The following is a 5,125-nucleotide window of genomic DNA, read 5'->3' as shown; positions in this document are numbered from 1 at the left end:
TAGCACAGGGAACTCAACTTGGTGTTCTGTGGTGCCCTGTATGTGTGAGATGAAGGGGGATGAGAGGGAAGTCCAAGAGGAGAGGATATATGTATACATATAGCTGATTCACTTCACTGTATACCAGAAACTAACACAACACTGTAAAGCAACTATACTCCGATTAAAAGATAAAAATGAAAAAGAGGCCTCTCCTTTGGGGTAGGCCTGTCCTCACTCCTCGAGGGTATACTATCCTTTTTTTGCCAAATAAAACTCTGAGCTGTAACCGAGCTGTAACATAGTCCATGGTAAAAAATAAATAAACAAAAATAGAAAAGAATAGTTACCCCTGCTTTCTTTTGGTTACTGTTTGCTTGAAACATCTTTTTCTATCTCTTCACTCTCAGTCTATCTACATGTATCTTTATTTTTTTTTTTTTTTTTTTTTTGTTGTTGTCCGAGGTTTATTGAAAATATTACAGCACAGCAGAAAGACTCAAACAGCTCCACGTGGTGTTTTGAAGTTCATCCCAACTGCAGGCTGAGTGACCTGCAGGTTGGACAGACTGCCAAAGTCCAAGAGCTTCAGCATTTCCTTAGTGTCAGGATCTACTTCAATGATTTTCTGATCCAGGGCTGAGACCTCAGGGACGTAATTGTCTCTCCTCTCTCTCTCCTCCTCCTGCAGCTTGATGGAGATACCTCTCACCGGGCCTCTCTGAATCCGCTTCATCAGATGTGTGAGCTAGCCTGCGATCTTATTGCGGAGCTTCTTGCTGGGAATAATGGCGATTTCCTCGCACACCCGCTTGTTGGTGTGGAAGTCATTGCCCAGGCGCGTGTAGTACTTCTCAATGATGACCCGGGCCGCCTTCTTTACGGTTTTGGTGCGAACTCGGCCCATGTTGGCGGGTCCTTGGTAAAAGAGTACATGTATCTTTAAACTAGATGTCTTGTAGACAATATTTCCTTGGATCATCTTTTGATTGGATAGTTTAATCCATTTATGTTTCAAGCAATGATTGGTAGGTAAGGACTTCAGTTCAGTTCAGTGGCTCAGTTGTGTCTGACTCTTTGTGGCCCCATGGACTGCAGCATGCCAGGCTTCTCTGTCCATCTCCAGCACCCAGAGCTTGCTCAAACTCATGTCCATCGAGTCGGTGATGCCATCCAACCATCTTATCCTCTGTCGTCTCCTTCTCCTCCTGCTTTCAATCTTGCCCAGCATCAGAGTCTTTTCCAGTAAGTCTGTTCTTCGCGTCAGGTGGCCAAAGTATTGGAGTTTCAGCATCAGTCCTTCCAATGAATATTCAGGACTGATTTCCTTCAGGATTGACTGGTTGGATCTCCTTGCAGTCCAACGGACTCTCAAGAGTCTTATCCAACACCACAGTTCAAAAGCATCAATTCTTTGGCACTCAGCTTTCCTTATAGTCCAGCTCTCACATCCATACATGACTACTGGAAAAACCATAGCTTTGACTAGACAGACCTTTTTTGGCAAAGTAATGTCTCTGTGTTTTAATATGCTGTCTAGGTTTGTTGAAGATTTTCTTCCAAGGAGCAAGCATCCTTTAATTACATGGCTGCAGTCATCATCTGCAGTGATTTTGGAGCCCCCCAAAATAAAGTCTGCCACTGTTTCCATTGTTTCCCCATCTATTTGCCAGGAAGTGATGGGACCAGATGCTGCAATCTTCGTTTTCTGAATGTTAAGTTTTAAGCCAACTTTTTCACTCTCCTCTTTTACTTTCATCAAGAGGCTCTTCAGTTCTTCACTTTCTGCCATAAGGGTGGTGTCATTTGCATATCTGAGGTTATTGATATTTCTCCTGTCAATCTTGATTCCAGCTTGTGCTTCATCCAGCCTGGCATTTCACATGATGTAGTCTGCATATAAGTTTAATAAGCACGGTGACAATACACAGCCTTGACGTACTCCTTTCATAATTTGGAACCATTGTGTTGTTCCACGTCTGATTCTAGCTGTTGCTTCTTGACCTGCATACAGATTTCTCAGGAGGGAGATGAGGTGGTCTGGTATTCCCATAATATTGCCATTTTGTTAATTGTTTTCTATTTTGTGGATCCATTACTCCTTGATTCTTATCTTGCTCTTTTTATGATTTGATATCTTTATGTAGCAGTATGCCTTGACTCTGTTACCATAATCTTCTTGTAATTATAACGGAGTTTCCTTTGTGGTTACCATGAGGTTTACATAAAATATCTTACATTTATAACATTCTATTTTAAACTGAAGACAGCCTAACTTTGATAGCATTCCCAAGCTTGACATTTTTACTTTACACTTGGGCTTCCCTGGTAGCTCAGCTGGTAAAGACTCTGCCTGCAATGCAGGAGACTCTGATTCAATTCCTGGGTCGGGAAGATCCCCTAGGGAAGGGCTAGGCTACCCACTCCAGTATTCTTGGGCTTCCCTGGTTGTTCAGTTGGTAAAGAATCCGGGACACCTGGGTTTGATCCCTGGGTTGGGAACACCCCCTGGAGAAGGGACCAGTTACCCACTCCAGTATTCTGGCCTGGAGAATTTCATGGACTGTATAGTTCATGGGGTTGCAAAGAGTTGGACATGATTGAGCGACTTTCACTTTTATTTTAAATTTTAGGTTATTGATTTTATAGTTTACATTTTTATAGTGTGTATTCATAAGCAAATTATTTTAGTTATGGTTATTTTTAATATGTTTGTTTTTAACTTTATTTTTCAGGCCATGCTGTGCAGCATGTGGGATCTTAGTTCCTTGACCAGGGCTCAAAACTTTGCCCCCTGCATTGGGAGTGTGGAGTCTTAATCACTGGACTACCAGGGAAGTTGCTGTTTTTTAACTTTTAAACTAGAGCTGTAAGTGAATTACACACCACCATTGCAATATTAGAGAATCTGACTTTGACCTCATATTTACTATTCACAATGAGTTTTACACAACTACCTTCATGTATTTTTATGATGTTAGTTAGTGTCCTTTTATTTCCACTTGAAAAACTTTCTTCAGCATTTCTTGTAATGAAGTTGTAGTGGTAAGGAACTCCCTCTTGCTTATTTTAGAAAGTCTTTTATCACTCCTTCATTCCTCACAGGCAGCTTTTCCAGGTATAGTATTCTTGGCTGATGTTGGTTTTTTTTTTTTTTTTCTTTCAACATTTTGAATATCCCATCCTATTCTTTCTTGGCCTAAAATGCTTTTGTAGAGAAATCTTCCAACGGTTCTGTGGGATTCCCTTATATGTTTGTGATTTGTCACTTTTCCCTTGTTGCTTTCAAAATTCTCTCTCTCTTTTTTTTTTTAGGTAAGAAGTAGATTTATTTAGAGAGAACACACTCCACAGACAAGACTGCAGGCCATTGCATAGGGTGGGTACAGCCCAAAATTCTCTATCTTTGACTTCAAATAATTTAAATCTAGTGAGTCTCTGTGGTCCTTTTCCATTCAGTTTTGAGGTATTCTTTGGACCTATTTTGGATGTCAGTTTCTCTTCCCATGTTAAAGAAGTTCTCAGCCATTACTGCTTTAAATATATTTTTGGTCTCTTTCGCCTCTCCTAAGATTCCCATAATGTGAATGTGGTTTCTCTTGATAGTGTCCCATAAGTCCCATAGGCTTTCTTAATTTTTTTTGCATATTTACCTGATTCTTCAAGGTCCTTGATTCCTTTTAATTGGTATAAGCCCATTTGTGTAAACTCTCTCCTCTTTCAGACTTCACAGATATGTTTTGGCAGAGTCAGTTCTTCACCAGTCAGCTTAACTTGGGGTTCCAGATGGGTCACTTGGTATTGTCCTTGAGAAGATTGGGCATGCAAAGCTTTTATGGGCTCAGAAAGTAATGGGGAAATTACTTCCACAGTATTCTGTTGGTAACACAGGGCTGGGCCATATTCACTGTGAAAGGAAACTACACAAGGACATATCACTAGTTGTCATTATTTGCAGTATTTAAATTCTCTAAGTTTTGTAAATTAACTATAATTAACTAAAGATAAATTTAAATAAATAGATGAGTTCAACAAAGTCACCATGAACACTGAATTAGTGAATACTGAACCATTGCTTCTAGAGGAAATATAAGGTTGGGTTCCTGCAAGCCTCTGGTCACAGTATTTTTGTCTACTGATTAATCCATAACCTATTTTTATGTTTGTTTCCTTTTAAAGACACCTTATTTACTATATATTGTTGATCCTTCTGCATTAATCTAACAGTCAATGGCACTCTAACTCATACCAGAACAAAGCTTTTCTAATACGCTTATTTCTTCCATAAGACAATCACAGACTTCTTGAGCTTCAGCACTCAACACCAGACAGCACTTCAACACTCTTCTTGGGGACTACCAGACTAACAAAGGCCATCTCTAATCTACTTTTAGTCTCTATGAACTTAGACCTTTTCTGATTACTTTGTATAAATGAAATCATATAGCCTGTAGTGTTTTCCAACACCCCTTCTGGTACCAAGGGTGAGGGGAGTTTTTTTCCCCACATTAACCAATTCCTTAGCTCACTAGACACTATGGGTGTCCTACAGTTATACGTTTATTCTTTTTGGCCACTCTGCACAGCTTGCAGGATCTTAGTTCCCCAACCAGGGATTGAACCCAGGCCTTTGGTAGTTAAAGTGTAGATTCCTAACCACTAGACTACCAGGGAAGTGGATAGGACAATACATTTCTGACACTAACATTTCTGATGCTAACTGGAGTTAGCACAGAACCCACATTTTAAGAACTTAGTCCCATAAGACTACCCCAGCTTTAGATACCAGTTGCAAGTTTCTGTACTTCTGACCAATCCACTATAAATCCAGAGTCCCCATGATCCCCTCCAGAGTTTCAGTTATTTTCTAGAAAAGCTCACAGGACTCAGGAAAACATATCACTTACTATTACCAGTTTGTTAGAAGAGGATACAGCTCAGTAACAGTTAAATGGAAGAGATGCATAGGACAAGGTATGGGGCTATGGGCACAGGGCTTCCATTCCCTCTCTGGGCACACCACCCTCCTGGTACCTCAATGGGAAAGCTTTCCAAACCTTATCATTTAGGGTTTTTTATAGCGGTTCCATTACATAAGCAGACTGATTAATTCATTGGCCATTGGTGATTGAACTCAGTGTTCAAC

At 40.2% G+C, this 5,125-nt stretch overlaps 1 pseudogene; it reads right to left on the bottom strand.

Annotated features, from left to right (window-relative positions):
• Window positions 1-405: 405 nt before the first annotated feature.
• LOC139030057 (small ribosomal subunit protein eS17-like) lies at window positions 406-905 on the bottom strand (annotated as a pseudogene).
• Between the last annotated feature and the right edge of the window lie 4,220 nt (window positions 906-5,125).

Source organism: Odocoileus virginianus, chromosome 20 (assembly GCF_023699985.2).
Source record: "Odocoileus virginianus isolate 20LAN1187 ecotype Illinois chromosome 20, Ovbor_1.2, whole genome shotgun sequence".
NCBI lineage: Eukaryota > Metazoa > Chordata > Mammalia > Artiodactyla > Cervidae > Odocoileus > Odocoileus virginianus.
This window is presented reverse-complemented; position numbering and strand designations above follow the sequence as displayed.